Genomic DNA, 20,287 nt, shown 5'->3' with positions numbered 1-20,287 from the left:
AATTAAAGGACAAAGAAGAATGGGCCAAAGAATTAGATGATTTTTTATGCATTAGAGTTAATGGGATCATAAATGAAAAGGGACATGCATTGTGGAAAAAACAACTAAAAAATTTGTTAGAGTTCAAATATTCTATGATTCTCTAAGGGAAGAAATTGTTGAAATAAATTAGTTAGGAGATTTTGTTTTGAAGAAGCAATGTGAGATTTTTAGTATTGATTGGCCAGATGACACAATTTTTAATGAGTGAATGACAAATTTTATACATCCAAAACAATTAGTGCTTGGTGAAACTGATGAAGATGAGATAGACCAAGATGAGTTGTAAACAACTGATGCATCATTTAAGGCAAAAGAAGACAAAGATAAATAATCAACTATAGTAATAAGCACAAAGGTTCAAATTGATGACTTGGTAGTAGGAGAATTAAGGGTAATTGTTAGTTTGTCAGTATACAATGACTTGGATGGAGAAACACAAGTTAAGCTCAATTTTCAAGTATTAGAACTAGGTCCATCACAAGCATCATAATCAATGCCAATTAAAAACTCCTTAGAAATAAAGAAGTGTAGTAGAGGTGGTGCCCACAAAAGGAATATTCATGATGTATATCATTCTGTTGCACTAAATTTTGTCTTTTATGGCACTACCTTTTGTAAATTCTTTCTTTCTTAAGGAAAACTTTCATTGTTCTCTAGGCCTAAAGCTTGTTGCATCTCATGCTATAGAAATGAGATCCCAAGGCTAGAGAAAAGGTATGAACTATTATGTAATTTTTAGGTTTTTCTAGGTTTACATTCAATCTAGTTTCCTTGATGCAAATTTTGTGATGTATTTTCTCTGCAAATCTAAGAATACACTAACATTCAAGATCATGTTGTTTTGTCTTGAGTAATTTTGAGTATTACTCCAATGTTATATATTTCTTAAAGAAAATTAATACAAAGATGAACTTTAACCATATTTGTTTTCTCTGAATCTTGTCTCCACTATTATTGACTAGTTATTTTGAGCTTGTATGGGCAAAGCTTGTTTAATTTAATGCAACTAGGATAGGTTGTATATCAATTTTCTATTTCTTTTAATTTAATGAATTAAGTAAATGCTTCAGTGATATGATAGGATTTCCATGCAGTAAGAAGGATATACATAAGAATGATTTTTAGGGAAAATTAATAACAATATTGATTGTAATGCAATCAATTAGGTCAAAAGAGTTGTGTAGACTTTCAATCCCAATACATACCACATTGATCAATTATTTCAGTTTGCATATGAAGAGATCATGGATGAGCATCAAGCAAAATCTTAAAATCAAATTAATTTTACTTTAAATGTATGAAGAGTATCATAGCTAGTCAGTACTTGATTGCATTTAATCTCTGTGTTTTATTTAGCTATTGTTACCCAAAAGTAAATGTAAATCTGACAAGAACTATGATCAAACATCTACTATAAGGAGATGAGTATTGTAATAGAATATTAGTAGACAAATGATGTGTGAAGATATTATCAATTTTTGAATCATATTATCCCTCAGTTGCACCTACCTTGGTTTTGCAAAACATAAATAGTAGAAAATTTGTGTGGTTTTGTTGAAGTCGGGTCCAAATTTGAGAACTTCTTAGTTGAACATAGGGAATAGCTAACCCTTAGACTAAGCTTTTCTTCATCATCTTGGTATCAAGTATTTTGTTTCTTGGTAGTTTAAAAACACCAACAAGCCATAGATCTTTCCCAAGATTGACGAACTTCATTATGTTCTTTGATTATTGTGTATTACTCCAAGAAGGTCCCACTTTAGTTGGATCCCATGGAAAAGTATTAGCTTGTTGCTATCCCACAATGATTAATGATCAAACAAATTTTTATAAAAATAGAGCAACAACCGTAGATTCTCTTTTGACCTGATGACTATAATTTAAAAAACTTAACTCACTAATTTCATTTATAGTGTGGGTCCATTTGTTCCATGTGTCACATCATCTTTATGCCACTTTAGTTATTCTTCATATATCTTTTTATAGTGACATAATGATGACCATGGATCTTTGTTAGATATAACAACCAAGGAGATACATCATTGAGTACTTATAGTTTTCATCTTAAAATATCATCCATTGATTTGATCATCATCTCACAATCTAAATTTAATCCCTAAGCCATTTGACTTTTCAACTTAGCTACAAAATGGTGTAGATTAAATATAAACCATCAATTGTATTGTAATAAGAGTCATACCACCTTTGACTTGGTTCTTTTAGCATCTCTAATAATTTATTTGATTCTCTTGCATTCTAATTCAACTAATTCTTCTTGTAGCTCATTCTCATGATTTGGATATTGTCTTTAACCTTGATCCTCATATTCTTTGCTACCATTTATTCTAAATATGTCTATAATATTTCCATTCTACCCATATTAGTCCTTTTATGAAACACTTGATCATAGAGTTAGGGTTTCAAAAAAAAATTCTTCTCATATAGGAAATACATAACAAACCCTCAAAAACCTAATCACCTAGCCATTGGACCGGGTCATTACTCATATGGTTTTCCCCATTAGGTTAGCTCAAAGGAATGATGAGAAGAAAGGCCATTTAATGGGAAATCTAGACTCAAACTCAAGACATTGACACTTGACTTGACTCAAAACCCTAAAGCAAGAAGAGATAAATTGAAACTTGGGAAACAATAAAAAAGTCAACTATTTTCAACCTCCACCCTATATGTTTCTTCCAATTTGATCGATCAAGGGCATCTCTTATATTTTTATCTCAAACAAGAAATCACCTTTTGCTTCATTAACATAGAGTCTTATGATCGTTAATAAAGTTAAAACCCTTTGTAACATCTTTAGCTTGGGGACTAACCCTTATGATCCTATGATTGTCAATATATCATGGTCAAAGAGACCCTTTATAACCTCTACAACCTCATGACAACTACCCTTGGTGTACCATCAGAAACAAGCATTCAAATTCTTATGTTACTATGATCATGTTCAGCTAATCCTCATCATGGCTTTGATAGTCTATCAACTTACCCTCTAGATCTCATGAACATGGTTTATCATAAGATTAGAAGACCTTTTCTACTTGTCTTTCTCGATGGAAAGATTCAATTCAATCCTTATTGCCTTCATTCAATGAATCATACACTAAAAAATGAACCTTACAATGTTACAACAATAGGAACTCATAAGATTGGGCCCACCTGAATATGCGATAGAATGTCGCTATCTCACTTTGGCTAAACATCATCTAACTTTAGAAAGAAATAAAGAGACTACCATTGATGAACTAAGATTAGATGGTCATAATGAAACTAGAAAAATTTGAATAGTCAACACAATCCCAACTTATGATCCTATGATTGCACGATGGAACAATCATACCTTTGCATAACCTTGGGAGCCTAGGAAATTATCATTGAGATCTTCTGGTCTATTCTTTGTCATAGTGTTAGAACTCCTTTAAATAGCTACACTTTTCCATCCTTACAATCCTACAATCACTTGATGCTATGACCATATGATGCCATGATGGCTATTTTAGTATTCGTATCTTTAGAAGCCTTGGCATCTCACTTGATGATCACATGAACCAAAGTTTATCATTTGGTCACAAGTCCATGAACTGCTTCATATGATCACTTGTCTCTAGGATGTTACAACAATTAACCATAGTAACATCGAGAGACCCAAAAAGTAGCTTTACGATCCTCTACAACATCCTTTTTCATAAGGTTGTAATCCTCAGCCTTGTCATGATATCACTAACTCTAAAAATTGTATTCAAGATGCTACAATAAAGCAAACCCCTATAGACCTAGCCCATAATGACACACATCACAATTTCACTATCTCACTTTGCCTAAACATCATGTAACTTTAGAAAGAGAGAAAGTGACCATTGTTGATGTACTAAGTTCTAACAATAGTTATCCTACTAAAGTAGCCTAGTGTAGCCAACACCCTCAACCAATTAGGTCCTACCAATCTAGAAACCCTATGACACATCTTTCATTATGGCCCACCTCCTAAAAACTGGTGCAATAATTCCATTCAGTAGCCTATCACTTGTCCATAATGGTTAAACATAATTCATTTTTGGAAAGCATGTAAGAGACAACCATTGATCCTCTTTCATTTGATGGTTGGGAGGATGTGGGCCCTCCTAAGTGGTCCTATGCAAAACTTTGACCTATGACCATGCAAAAAACTGCATTTTCTCCTTCATAACCCAAGTTTGAACACTAACATTAACAACTATGAAGTTTTGTTGACCATAGATTTAGCTATTTTGCACTTTTGTGACTTCCTTGATGGTTAGGGCATGAATTCTTGTGATCATGTAAAGAAAGCATGAATCAAAAGGTCACAACTTGAAACTCCTTAAGGATATAACATGAAATATGAAGCATTGAAGACTTAGGAACATAAAAGATATGCTAAGGATTTTGTATCCCTATAAACTTGCATAGAAAATAAATTTATATAAGTCAAATCTAACCATTGGACATGTTGTCACCTTGAAAAATTTAAATTTTGGTGGGGGGGTAAATGTCTAACAATTGTGGCAACTCAGATGGGATGCTAACCCACTAAGCATGAACTAGTGGCCTTAAGCATCCATTAGGTTATGGAGTCAAAACAAAATGTGATTGGCTACTGACTAAAACCCCACATTATTCTTTTTTCCCCTCTCTACAACTGCAAAACATCAAAATTTCTCTATCTCTTTGTAGAGAAAGCTTGTGCCCATACACATCTTGAAAAACTAGAAAACTAAAAAAACCTCTACTCTACTATGTATAGAAATTTACAAAGAGAACAATAAACAAACTCATTGACAAGTTTGTTGAAATAGCTACCTTTTCTTACTAGTTGATTCTTTCTTTCATGCATGTGGGTAGCTAAAAAGGTTAGTAGATATGAAAAGCATTGCATTTTAGTTTGAAGAACCTTCCCAATACTAAAAATGATGAAGTTTCTCTCCAACACTAGGAAACTATTATCCTAAGAAAAACATGATTTCTCTTCCTTGTAGAAATCTTCTTCATACACTAGGATGGGCATGACTAGGGGAAATATGCATCATTGCAGAGTTAGTTGCCTAATGGAGAATCCTCTTGATGGTACCAAGTCTAGGACATCATCCTCGATCATATGGTGCTCTAAAATGTTAGCATCCAACTAGTTTAGAAGTGGCTCCTCATTTTGTCAAGAAAAATTATCCACCTCTTGCTCATGACACTCATGATCCACCTCCTCAAGAGTTACTAGTATGGTGTGACTCTTTATTTGTTGCTATTGAAGAACATGTTATTTTATATATGAGATGATGATTCAACATCTATGGAAGTGAAAATAGCATCAAACTCATCCAAAAGATCATCCTCATTATCAATCTCCTTCATTATAGCTACAATGACATGCATAGATTGACGGGCAACCTCCTATATGTCAACATGTTCTTCCTCAAGAATGGAAATATCTTTGAGGCTCCTCTTTTCATACTCCATATCATGAAGAGTTGTTTGCAACATATGTTCCTTATTTGGGGAAGATGACCTTTTAGACAGACACGTGGCCTCAAGTTCATAGAAATTTACCTCCCCCATCCCTTGTGATATCCCCTCACCACAACAGTCTCTATGATGGTTTGAAGAAGAGATAAAATCTTCATCCAAAGGGAGTAACCTCATATACATTGATGTGATTGTCCTCAAGGCTTGGGGTTTCCTCTTGATGCCCTTTTCCTTCATCCTCCTACATCAACACATGTTCTTCAATTGGTGGCTACTCATTTGTTATCTCTATAAGCTGAGGTTTAGGGCATCTTGAAGTGGAAATATGGAGAGAAATTACTTTGGCTGAAGCTAGAAAACCTCCTTTTGGGGGCTCTTGTGCTTCAATTCTCTACATTTGGGCAAGCTTAATCTTTGCCTCCTCCTTAAACTCCTTCTATTTGAGTCATTTCTATTACAAAAACTAAGAGAAAATCTTCTAAACCTTGTTAAAATCTTGAATGCCTTAGACGCCATGGTGCAACCATGAGGATCATTCTCCCACATCTCCATCTCACCACATTAATCATTAAGCCAAGAGGACATAATGAGAATAATATTAGAAGAATCTCCATTGGTCATTGTTGGAAATATAGATGAAGTAACTATGAGGGGAGGGGTAAATCGGTTACCACAAAAATCAATTCCAAAATAAATCCCTTAGATGTCTTTACATACTATTGATACTCAGTAAACAGTGCAAGAATACTGTAACTTGGTAGATTAATTAATTACTAATTATCTAGCATTCAGAGTCATTAATATGCTTGCAAATATTAAGATAAATTAACACAAGAGACACTAGATTTAATGTGGAAACCCAATATGGGAAAAACCACCAAGTAACTAGTCACCAATTTTCACTCTTCTTAAGTGAGCCCTATTAGGAGCAAACCCTGTTAAAGGTTACAAAACACACTGTTAGGTGTGACATTGTTAGAGGATTTAATCAACCTGTTAGGAGTGGCCTAGTTAGAGGTCTTGAGAACAATTCAATTGAACTACCACCTTGTTAGAGGATTTACAAAAATGGTTGTTAAACCAACTCTATTAAGAGATTCTAGATTCACTGTTACTATGGTTAGAAAGCAACAATGAGATGACTTGAATGATATGCAACTTATCTTTTGCTGATTACAGATCTCTATTCTGCTTTTACTAGATCCTAGCTGATCAAATACTACTTTGCATCTCCTCCAAGATATCTAATCCTTCATCAAAATTTTCTCAATTCGCTTATTCCATCCTTATCCATATATTCACATTCACACTTTAATTCATGACTTGAACATCTAAATATATACCTTCCATATTATTAAGTCGGCTAAAATATAAGTTACAACAACTAGAAGAATCATTACATCAGTCAGCTACATGGAACAATAGAACTTAATATTAAAACAATAAAATCCTTTGTTGGCCGACCCAGCTTGGTAACCACTACTCCAACATGGTTTTCTAGTGTTAATCAAGTGAAGCTTGGTAAACACTGCAAACCCTGCAAAAATCCTTTGGAGACCGAGTGAAATCAATTAGCACTGATCTTCCTTTGCTGACCTTTGGAGCCTGGTAAAAGCTAACTTTCTACCACTTTTCCTTTGATAACCAAGTGAGTTCAGTAAACATTAGCTTTTCTTTGTTAACCTTGGGAGCTCAGTAGAAGCTAACTCTCTATTACTATTCCTTTGATAACCAAGTGAGCTCAGTAAACATTAGCTTTTCTTTGTTAACCTTGGGAGCTCAGTAGAAGCTAACTTTCTACCACTTTTCCTTTGATAACCAAGTGAGGTCAGTAAACATTAGCTTTTCTTTGTTAACCTTGTGAGCTCACTAGAAGCTAACTCTCTATCACTTTTCCTTTGATAACTGAGTGAGCTCGGTAAACATTAGCTTTTTTTTGTTAACCTTGGGAGCTCGGTAGAAGCTAACTCTCTGCCACTTTTCCTTTGATAATCAAGTGAGCTCGATAAACATTAGCTTTTCTTTGTTAACCTTGGGAGCTCAGTAGAAGCTAACTCTCTGCCACTTTTCCTTTGATAACCGAGTGAGCTTGGTAAACATTAGCTTTTCTTTGTTAAGTTCAGGAATGTTCAGTAGACACTGTAAATTTCTTTACAGATCATCTGAGCTTAGTACACTCTATCTAATGACTGATATGGCATTTGTGTAAAATCAAAGACAATACACAATACACAATTGTATTCAACAATATCCCTCTTTGGCATTGATGGCAACACAATATGTCATAGGGAAATGAAATTGAAAACAAGTCTAACAAGCCTTTTTCTATTAGAAAAACTTTCTTTATTAGATAGAAAACTCTCCCTCTTTCAATAATCTCCTTTTATGAGGAAAAACGTATTCTTCTCAAAGAAAACTTCTTCCTTTCAGATTTTTTTTAGAAAGATATGATAGTAAAACTCTCCCTCTTTGACAACACATTCCAAAGACAACACATCTCAAATGGATTTGAATGTACCTTTAGTACTGATTCATATGCAATATTACCTAATTATGTTGCATCAACTGATAGATCTTCAACTTGGTATGCATTGATGCATCACTAAAACTAAATTTTAGTGAAATTTAGATAGGGGAGTGAATCCTAACTTCCCTCTTAGATACAAGAATGCATCCTTAGGTAATGGCTTTGTGAATATATCAGTAATTTGTTCCTTTGTATGAACATATTCCAATCTGATCTCCTTATCTTGCACCAATTCTTTGACAAAATTATATTTTATTGCAATGCGCTTGGTTTTGGAATGCATCACTGGATTCTTAGATATGTTTATTACATTTGTATTATCATAGAACATAACAATTGGTTCTTTGATTTCTGCCTTCATGCCTTCCAGCAATTATTTAAACCAAACAATATTAAATATTTTACTACTGTAGCGACATACTTTGCCTCTGCTATAGATTGGGATGTGCAATTCTACTTTTTTCTTGTCCAAGAAACCAACCTTTTTCCAAGAAAGAATGCTCCTCCACTTGTACTTTTTCTGTCATCAAGGTTTCCTGCCCAATCAGCATCAGTAAACACTTTCAAATCCAGATTACCTCCAAATTTGTACCATAAACCATAATCTTCAATTCCTTTCAAGTATCTCATTATTCTTTTGATTGCCATCATGTGATTTTCTCTTGGTTTTGCTGAAAATTTTGCTGCAATACCAACTGCAAGGGCAATATCTGGCCTAGTCTGAACTACATATTGCAACTTTCCAATCATAGATCTATACAGTGTTTGATCTACTTTTTTTGATTCATCTTCCTTGGTAATTTTTAATCCAGCACACATAGGAGTCCCAACTGGTTTACAATCTTCCATACCAAACTTTTTCAATATCTCCTTGATGTATTTTGATTGAGTGATGTAGATACTATTTTTATTCTGCTGAATTTGAACACCAACAAAGAATTTGATTTCACCAAACATAGACATGTCAAATTCCTTGTTCATTTTCTTTGAAAATTCTTTGCAAAGATCATCATTCCCTATGAAAATAGTATTATCTACAAATATTTATGCAAAAACAATCTTATTATCTGGTCCTTCCTTTATATACAAACTACTATTATCATTAGTTCTTTGAAAACCAATCTGAATAAGATTGTTATGCAATCTTTCATACCATGCTCTAGGTGCTTATTTCAGACCATACAATGCCTTGTTTAATTTGCATACTAGGTTCCTTTTATCTAGATCAACAAAACTTTCAGGTTGTTTAGTGTAGACTTCTTCATCCAGTATACCATTGAGGAATACTGACTTGACATCCATTTGATAAACTTTGAATCCTTTGTGAGTAGCATATGCAAGTAAGTTTCTGAGTCCTTCCAATCTTGCAATAGGAGAAAAAGTTTCTCCATAGTCTATTCCTTCTTCTTGAGCATATCCTTTGCATACTAGTCTAGCTTTGTTTCTTGATACCTTACCATCTTCATCCAACTTCTTTCTGAATACCCACTTGGTTCCAATGACATTTTTATCTTTAGACCTGGGTACAAGAGTCCATGTCTTGTTTTTCTCTATCTATTCTATTTCTTCATTTATAGCCTCAATCCAACTATCATTTTCCAATGCATCATTGATATTTCTAGGTTCAAAATCAGCAAGTAAACAAGTACCTTTCAACTTACTTCTTGTCATGGTTCCTTCAGATTTGTCTCCAATGATCTGATCTACTGAATGATGTCTCCTAACATATTTTACTAATACAAGTTCCCTACCTTTTGAAAGAATTTCATTATTATCTTCTTGCATTTCAACTTCAAGTTTTGGCTGTTCTGGCTCAGTAGATATTGGCTCGGGTCCTTCAAACTTGATAGACACTTGCTCGATAGCATCTGAATGTAACTCAAGTTTTTGTAGCTTGGTTTGAACTACCTGTAACTCAGTTACTGATGAATCAAGAGTAGAAGATTCCTGATTGACTGGTACTGTATCAGGTTTAGTGAAAACAAACTTTCTATAATCTTCTGGTTCCCCTTTGCTTTCTTCTTCAATTCTTTCTGCAAACTCATCAACTTTCACATGTGCACTTTCTATGACTTTGTAAGTAGACAAGTTCAAACATCTATATGCTTTAATTTTGCAAGAGTATCCCAAAAATATTCCTTCATCACCTTTTACATCAAATTTTCCTTTTCAAGATTCTTTCAAAATGTAACATTTACTTCCAAATACTTTTAGATAACTTACATTAGGTTTGTAGCCATACCATAGCTCATAGGGAGTTTTGAATGAGTCCTTTTTAAGTTGTACCCAATTCTAGGTATGAACTGCAGTGTTGATAGCTTCCTTCCAGTATTTGATAGCAATGTTCTTTTCAATCATTAGGTTTCTTGCACAATCCATGATAGATCTGTTCCTTCTTTTAGCTATTTCATTTTGTTCAAGAGTTCTAGGGGCTGATACCTATCTTTTGATCCCTCTTTCAATGCAAAATTTATTGAACTCATGTAAAATGAATTCTCCTCCTCTGTCTAACCTCAAGCATTTCAATCTTTTTCCTATTTCCTTTTCTACTCTACCCAAATACCATTTGAATTTTTCAAATGCTTCTGGTTTGTTCCTTAGATACATTACAATCATCATTCTTGAGTAATCATCAAAAAAAAGAATAAAGAATTTTTTTCCAGTATAGCTTTCGATTCCATTGGGTCCACATAAATCAGTATGCACAATTTTTAATATATCTTCAGATTGATAGTTTTTACTTTTAAAACTAGTCTTTCCTATTTTACCAATCTAACAATTCTTGCATAGACCAACCTCAAGTTTTTTTATGTTAGGAATTCCTCTTACTTTCTCAAATTTTGTTATCTTTACCAAGTTATCAAAATTGACATGACACAACCTTTTATGCCATAACCAACTTTTTTCAAATTGAGCAATAAAACATGAACATTCACCAAGTTCAAGATAAAATAAGTTACCTTTTGTTTGAGTGCCTGATCCAATCAGTTTTCCTTTGCCATCCAGTAGTCTTGCTTTTCCATGCATGAATTCTACTTTGAATCCATTATTGAGTAGCTGTGGCACACTCAAAAAATTATGCTTTAGTCCTTTTGCCCAATAGGCATTACCACATATAAGTTCTTTGGTTAGAGAGATTCTTCTTCTTCCTTTTATACAACAAGGTTCATTGTTACCAAGTCTTAAACTGCCACCATCATAGTTTTCAAAGTATTCAAACTTAGTTTTATCACCAGTCATGTGATGACAATAACCACTATCTATGATCTATGTATCATTTTTGCTCATATGAGAAATGAGTGCCATTTCCTCATCATTATCAGATTCATCTTTCACAGCAATGTAGACAATTTCATCATCTTCTTCATCATTAGAATCATTATAATCTTTAGCCATAAAACATGTTTTCTTACCTTTATCTTTGAATGATTTGAAGTCTTTCTTGCCATTGTACTTGTAACCTTTCTTGTCATCTTTGTTTTTCTTTTTTGGGCACCTAGCAGCAATATGACCAAGTTCTTCACATGAAAAGTAGATTAGAGGAACTTTACCTTTAAATTTACCTCTGCCTCTAGAATATTTCCTTGCTAGTAGAGCTTCAATCACATCAAGATCATTGTTTGAACTTTGGTCTGATTCATCTTCACTTCCTGACTAAGATTCCTTTTTCTTTTTTCTTTTCTCCTTAAGTGAAAGCTTGGCTTCAAATGCAGATTCAATGTTCTTGGAAGCTGGAACATAGTTGTCAAAGTTGTCTAGTTCAAATGCAGTCAATCTTCCAACTATGGCCTCTAGATTTATCTTGTGATTTGCTTCACATCTTCTTTCTTGAATTGTAGAAACTTTGATTACATAAATGAGAAGTAGAGTTCTAAGAACTTTACTTATTAGTGTCTCCTCCTTGATATCTCCTCCATATGCTTTGATTTCACTGACACATGCTTTGACTCTTTCAACATATTTTGCAATTTTTTCATCCTCTCTCATCCTCATTTGATCAAATTGTCCTCTCAGACTTTCTGCTTTGGCTCTTCTTACATTATGATCTCCTCCATAGATTTCATTTAGCTTTTCCCACATTTCAAAGGAAAATTTGTAGTCCTTAATGTCATCAAATTCTTCATAACTTAGAGTAGATGCTATATCTATCATCATAATGTTGTGGGTCTTCTTTTCAACAATATCATTGATAGATAGTGTACCAGATGGTTTTGCATATTTTTCATCAAGGTATTTTAGTCCTGTATCTCCAATAGAAGCTAGATGAAGACTCATCAACCCTTGCCATGTTGAGAAATTGTCCCTGTTAAGTCTTGAAATTTCCCTCTTATAAGACATCCTGATCTTAGGCTTAGATCCTTGAAATCTTGTCCTACATGCACCAAAAGCTTTAATACCAATTGTTGGAAATATAGATGAAGTAACTAAGAGGGGAGGGGTGAATCAGTTACCACAAAAATCAATTCCAAAATAAATCCCTTAGATGTCTTTACATACTGTTGATACTTAGTAAATAGTGCAAGAATACTGTAACTTGGTAGATTAATTAATTATTGATTATCTAGCATTCATAGTCATTAATATGCTTGCAAAGATTAAAATAAATGAACACAAGGGACACCAGATTTAATGTGGAAACCCAATATGGAAAAAACCACCAAGTAACTAGTCAACAATTTTCACTCTACTAAAGTGAACCCTATTAGGAGCCAACCTTGTTAAAGGTTAAAAAACACATTGTTAGGTGTGACCTTGTTAGAGGATTTAATCACCCTATTAGGAGTGGCCTGGTTAGAGGTCTTGAGAACAATTCAACTGAACTGCCACCTTGTTAGATGATTTACAAAAATGGCTATTAAACCAACTCTATTAAGAGATTCTAGATTCACTGTTACTATGGTTAGAAAGCAACAATGAGATGACCTGAATGATATGCAACTTATCTTTTGCTGATTACAGATCTCTATTATGCTTTTACTAGATCCTAGCTGATCAAATACTACTTTGCATCTCCTCCAAGATATCTAATCCTTCATCAGAATTCACTCAATTCTCTTATTCCATCCTTATCCATATATTCACATTTACACTTTAATTCATGACTTGAACATCTAAATATATACCTTTCAGATTATCAAGTTAGCTCAAATATAAGTTACAACAACTAAAAGAATCATTACATCAGTCAGTTGCATGGAACAATTGAACTTAATATTAAAACAATAAAATCCTTTGTTGGCCGACCCATATTAAAATAATAAAATCTTTTACTAGCCAAACCAGCTTGGTAACCATTGCTCCAACATGGTTTTCTAGTGTTAACCAAGTGAAGCTTGGTAAACACTACAAACCTTACAAAAATCCTTTGGAGACTGAGTGAACTCAGTTAGCACTGATCTTCCTTTGTTGACCTTTGGAGCTCAGTAAAAGCTAACTTTCTACCACTTTTCCTTTGATAACTGAGTGAGCTCGGTAAACATTACCTTTTCTTTGTTAACCTTGGGAGCTCTGTAGAAGCTAACTCTCTACCACTTTTCCTTTGATAACTAAGTGAGCTCGGTAAACATTAGCTTTTCTTTGTTAACCTTGGGAGCTCTGTAGAAGCTAACTTTCTGCCACTTTTCCTTTGATAATCGAGTGAGCTTGGTAAACATTAGCTTTTCTTTGTTAACCTTGGGAGCTCGGTAGAAGCTAACTCTCTACCACTTTTCCTTTGATAATTGAGTGAGCTTGGTAAACATTACCTTTTCTTTGTTAACCTTGGGAGCTTGGTTGAAGCTAACTCTCTGCCATTTTTCCTTTGATAATTGAGTGAGCTTGGTAAACATTAGCTTTTATTTGTTAACCTTGGGAGCTTGGTAGAAGCTAACTCTCTACCACTTTTCCTTTGATAACCGAGTGAGCTTGGTAAACATTAGCTTTTTTTTGTTAAGTTTAGGAACATTTGGTAGACATTGTAAATTGCTTTGTAGATCATCTAAGCTTAGTAGACTCTGTCTAATGATTGATATGACATTTGTGTAACATCAAAGACAATACACAATTAACAATTGTATCAAACAGGTCATATCCTCGTAAGGATTGTGAATGAATTCAAAAATCTTGTTTATGTCAGAAAATCCCTGGCCCAAAAGATTTAGGAAATCATTAAGCTTTCCCAACTTTGGCTTGAGATCACCATAGGGCTCTAAGGAAGGTTGGAAAGGTTGAAGAATAGCCCCTCCATAATATGGGGGAAATTAGGTATTTCTGTGAAGAGGATCCATAATAAAGCTTTTAGAAAAATATCTACATAGAAATACTAAAGGAACATAAAAATGAAGATCATATCAACACTTGGTTTGTCAAAACCAAAAGATGTATAGAGTTTCCATATTGTTAGATTAATACCTCTAATGATGTGATCTATCAATAAGAGGGGTAGAAAGAGACCTTGTAGGTGTATGTATTTCTTTTGTGATCTATAAAATTATCTATAGAAAAATGACTAACCCTTGGAAGGGTTACAAAAATTTCTTTTATAGTTCAAGCATAACTAAAAAACTTAACTACTACTATTAAAGTTGCAGAGAACAATCATCTACAAATCTAGGGAAGATCTAATCATGATACACATCCAAATGTAGAAAATTATATCTTTCATACCAACCTGAGCCCTAAAAAGATAGAGATGATGGCCATGATTGTATGACTGGGTAGATAGATTGATATGATAGTGGGGAATGAGAATTGTAGGCATGGAGAACACAAAAAGTGGTTATAGATGATAAAAAGGCTAATTTTTCATTAAAGAGTTGTAACAGATCATTCTCAACATACTAGGTTAGATAAATCAACAAGTCAACTATGTTAAACCTCCTCCCTATACCTTTCCTACAATTTGACTGGCTGAGAGCACCTCTTATAGTTTTACCTTAGAGAAGAAATTTCCTTTTCCTTTATCAACTTAGAGTCTTACAATCTTATGATCATCAATGAAGTGAAAACTCTTTATAACATCTTCATCTTGGAGATTGACCCTTATGATCCTACAACCACGAAAATATTCATTGTCAAAGGGACCCTTTATAACCTCTACAACCTCATGAAAAATACCCTTGGCATAGCATCAAAAAAAGCAATTAAAATTCTTATGATCTTACAATCATGGTCAGCTAACCTTCATCATAGCTTTGGTGGTTTATTGACTTACCTTCGTGATCTCATGAACACAATTCATCATTAGATGAAAAGACCCTTTCTATTTGTCTTTGTCGATGGAAATCTTTGATTCAATCCTTGTTTCCTTCATTTGATGAATCATCCCCTTAAAAGTGAACATCACAATGCTACAAGAACAATAACTCATAATATTGGGCCCACCCAGATACATGACAAAGTTTCAACATCTTGCTTTGGATAAACATCATGTAACTTTGAAAAGTGAGAAAGTGACTGCTATTCATGAACAAAGATCATACAGTCATGATGAAACTATAAATCTTTGAATAGTCAACATAACCCCAACCTATAATCCTATAATTTCATGATGGCAAAATCACACCTATGCATAACCTTGGGAGCTTAGGAAATTATCATTGAGATCTTATGATCTATCCTTTGTTGTAGCATTAGAACTCCTCTAAATAGCTGCACTTTTCTATCCTTATGATCCTACAATCACTCAATGCTATGACTAGATGATGCCATGACCACCATTTCAGTCTTTGTGTCTTTGGAAACCTTGTTATCTCACCTAATAATCACATGAACCATAGTTTATCATCTAGTCATGGGTCCATAAACTAATTCATATGATCACCTATCTCTATGATATTATGACAAGTGACCATCATAACATTGAAGACCCAAAAATTATCTTTACAATTCTTTGTTGCATCCTTTTTAATAAGGTCATAACCCTTAGCCTTGTTGTTAGATCACCAACCCTAAAAATTGTATTCATGATGCTATGATGAAAGAAACCACTATGGACTTGGCCTAGAATAACATGCATCACAATGTCTCTATTTCACTTTGGCTAAACATCATGTAACTTTGGAAAGCAAGAAAGAAACCATCATTGATGTACCAAGATCTAACAATAGTGATCTAACTGAAGAAGCCTAGCATAGCCAACACCCTCAATTAATTAGGTCCTACCAATCTATCAATCCTCTGACACATCTTTCATTGTGGCCCACCTCCTAAAAACTAGTCCCACAATTTCATGCAACAACCTATCACTTCCCCACAATGGTTAAACATCATTCATTTCTAGAAAGTGTTCAAGAAATGACCATTGTTCCTCTTTCATTTGATGGCTAGGAGGATGTGGGCCCTCTAAAGTGCTACTTGAAAAAATTTGACCTAAAATCATGTGAAAAACTATATTTGCTCCTTTGCAACCAAGGTTGAATATTGGCATTAATAGATGTGAAGCCATGTTGATAATGGATTTAGTTGTTTTGCACCTTTGCATCTTCCTTGATGGTTAAGGCATGACTACTTGCAATCTAATGGAGACACAACCAAAGACTAGAATGAACACATAGGAAAATGGAAATGTTATTATCAATGAAAAATGTCCTATGGGCTTACAACAATATGATTTTGGAGAAAGAAATCCTCCACACAATACCTTCTCTCTAACTCCACTAAGAGATGCCTTCACAATGCCATAAATGTTCTTAAATAAGCCCCAAATAGTTTAGGGTTAAGAATAAATTCTAGAATATGCTAGTTAGCATCCACCACCAAAATAGAAGGTTTTAGAAATCACTTTAGAAGTTGGTGTAAAATTAGAAGAATCCAGAAACGGTAGTCCAACTTTCGAGAATCATAACTTTTGAACCGTAACTCTGATTGATGAACTGTTTACATTTCTAAAAATCTCTTGAATTGATCTATAGCCATATGGACCATCTTCACTTGTCCCCCAATTTTTGGCCCCATATGAGGCCATTTAGTGCCCCATATCTGATTTTGAAGTGCTCTTAGGGGGTCTCAAAGAATCAAAAAATTGCAATAACTTTCTAACCATGAAGCCTTTTAATGTAATTCTTTTTTCTAGAGTGCTTTAAATTACATATATAATCATCCCTCAAATTTACATCATCTAGCTCACCATAATTATGGCTCAATTACATAGTCTTACTTTTTTGGCATTTACACGTATCCCAAGGTGGTTAAAAACTCTAACCCAAAACACTAATAGTGGAACTATGAGAGTTGGAACCTTTATTTGACCCAAATGGGTATCCAAAAATGAAAACACATTAAATAGAAACTATTTCTAAGCATATCAAGATTGCCCTTACACCACTAACTGCTCCTGCATCACAATCATACAAAGTAGGCATGAATAGCAAGGTCACAAATTGAAACTCCTTAAGGATATAACATGAAATATGAAGGATTGAAGACTTAGGAACATAAAAGATATGCTAAGGTTTTGATATCTTTATAAACTTTCATGGAAAAAAATTTAAATAAGTCAAATCTAACTATTGGACATGTTGTCACCCTAAAAAAATTAAATTTTTGTAGGGACCAAAAATGGCTAAACACTACCTAGTAATTCTCTTACTATAATTCCTATACACCCTTATCAATGTTGGAAACTACAATCAAAACAATTATTATGTTCTCATTGATGTCAAACCTTATTGGTAAGATAGTTTTCTATCTAATTTGAGTTCCATATCTAGATGATTGATGAAGAGGATTTGAGAAGTTGGCCATTGTAATATCACCTAGAGGAAATGTTGAGTTATGAGAGGAAACTACAATGGGAACTTGATTCATTAGACTTTGATAAGATAAAGTGATTGTTTAAATCATACTACAAGTGAAGAAGGTAGTTGCACTAAAGCCTTGAAGAAGTAAGAAAATATTGACAAAATACATAGGCTTGATCGAGCAATAGAGTAGAAGATTAAGGTACTTGAAGTAAATGTTGAGTAATGCTAGCGTCAATCGAGTCCCAATAAGTGCTAAGCGAAAGTAGTCTTGATTGAGCATTAGTATTGAACAAGCATTAGTATATATGTCATACAGAAATGTTAGTAGTAACTAAGTAACCTAGTGATGACTGAGCATTAGAATATAGTGTTGGTCGAGGGACAACATTTTGACAATTTATGAGGAAATTATGATTTCTAGTTGACACAATTGATTTCTTGGGATATGTAAAGTATGTGCAAGATAAGGATGGATGACTTGGAACATTTAAATCAACAAAAACCATGTTTGTGCATTTTCATCTAAGGATTCAAAGAGAAATTTGGATAAGTTTCTAGAAAATAATAAGATGAACAAGAAGGTGGATAGATTCATTGTTTGTGTTGAACTAATTGAAACCCCAAGACTTGATGTTACTTTCTAACAATTTTATCATTAAGAAAATCCTTTAATCAAGGTTGACCTAATAGTCTTCTGTAAATCATTTAATCAATGTGACATTCTAATAAAATTTTCTAAAGTCCTCTAACAAGGCCACTACTAATAGTGTTTAACAAGGTCACATCTAATAGTGTATTTTGTAATCTTTAATAGGGTTGGATCCTAGTAGAGCCCACTTCAAAAGAGTGAAAATATTGGTGACATGTTATTGATGGTTTTCCCAAATTGGTTTTCCCCACTAAATTCTAGTGTCAAATTTGTGTGGATGGTGTTTGTGTTGATTTACTATTAATATTCTATTTTTTGCAAGTCTATTATTATTAGGATAGTGGACTACTAGTTGATGTTATTAATATTCTATAATAGAGTCCAGGCTAATGGATGTTAAGATTTGATGTAGTTTAAGTATTTTTTTGTTTAATTAGTACATCTAGACCTTGGATAATTGATTCACCCCCCTCTTACTTATTCTAAACATTCTAAAAATTGGAATTAGAGAATTTGTTCGTATAGAGAAAAGTTTGAAGGTACTTGAAGCTAAAAGGTCAAGATGTACAAAAAGGATGTTCTAAAGTTGAACAAAGTTAATTTCATTGCATGTTAGATTTTGATGAGGTTGCATCTAGTAGAAATTGGATATGGTGCTATAAATTTTGTGGAAAATGTATATGTGGAGATAAGAGTTCTTCCTCTAACAACCCAATAGCTAAAGGATAAGCAAGAATACAACCAAGCTATGTTGGAGATTGCATCATCCCTAAGCTATTTCAATTTTGATTACATAAAAGATTGTAAGACGGCTAAGGAAATGTGAGATACAATGCATACCATCTATGGAGGAGACAAAAATTCCTTGAGGGAAAAAGCAGAGAGCTTAAGAGCTAAGTTTGATGAAATGAGAATGATGGAAGGTGAAACTATAGTCTAGTATTCTGGAAGAATCAAAGAAGTTGTAAATTTCATAAGATGAGAATATAGAAAGATTGATGAAGAGATAGTTTCAACAAGGTATTGAGAATTCTACCTTTTATTTGTGCTATTAAGGTTTCTATAATACATGAATTGAGATGTACTTCTAGTAATAAAATAACTCTAGAAGGTGTGATTGGTAGGCTTACTAGTTTTGAAATATTAAATTTTGATAACTTCACCCCTACCACTATTGAATCTATGTTTAAATCACAATTAGTTCTTAGTAAGAAAGGAAAACGAAAATGTGTGAAAGGTGATAGTGATGTCTCTGATGATGAGCTTTATGAGATTGAAACACTGATAGCTAGAATGCTTTCAAGGGGTAGAGGAAAATAAAAAAGCAAGCTTTCTATAATATGTTTTTCATGTCAAAAAGTTTCTCATATTGTTGAAAGATGTCTTCACAGAGAAGATAAGAATGAAAGAAGGGAAAACAAGTACAAAGGAAAAAAAGATGATAGAGACAACAAGAGAAACAAGGACTACAAGGAAAAATGTAAGATATCTTGTTACATTACTGAAGAATAAATTGATAATGAATTTGAAAGTAATGATGAAAAATTTGTCTATGTTGCTATGAAAGAAGATTCTGACAAAGACAAGAAAACAACATTATCATATGTGAGCAAAGGTGTTAGGTGGATAATTAATAGTATTTTTTCACATTATTTTACTAGTGATAAAAGTAAATTTGAAACCATGGAACCATACAAGGGTAGCTGTGTTAAGTTTGGTAATGATGCACCATGTCTTGTGAAAGGTGAAGGATTAATAAAATTGACTGATAAGATCAAGTGTCACAAATTACATTTAAGAACTTAGCTATATCTTGTTGAGTGCTCCAAAATTAAACAAATTAGGATACATGGTTGA

The sequence above is a fragment of the Cupressus sempervirens genome, chromosome 9, assembly GCF_028749045.1.
Source record: "Cupressus sempervirens isolate cs-2001-9-10 chromosome 9, ASM2874904v1, whole genome shotgun sequence".
In the NCBI taxonomy this organism is placed as follows: domain Eukaryota; kingdom Viridiplantae; phylum Streptophyta; class Pinopsida; order Cupressales; family Cupressaceae; genus Cupressus; species Cupressus sempervirens.
The sequence above is the reverse complement of the archived record's forward strand: the minus strand, read 5'-3'. Positions refer to the sequence as shown.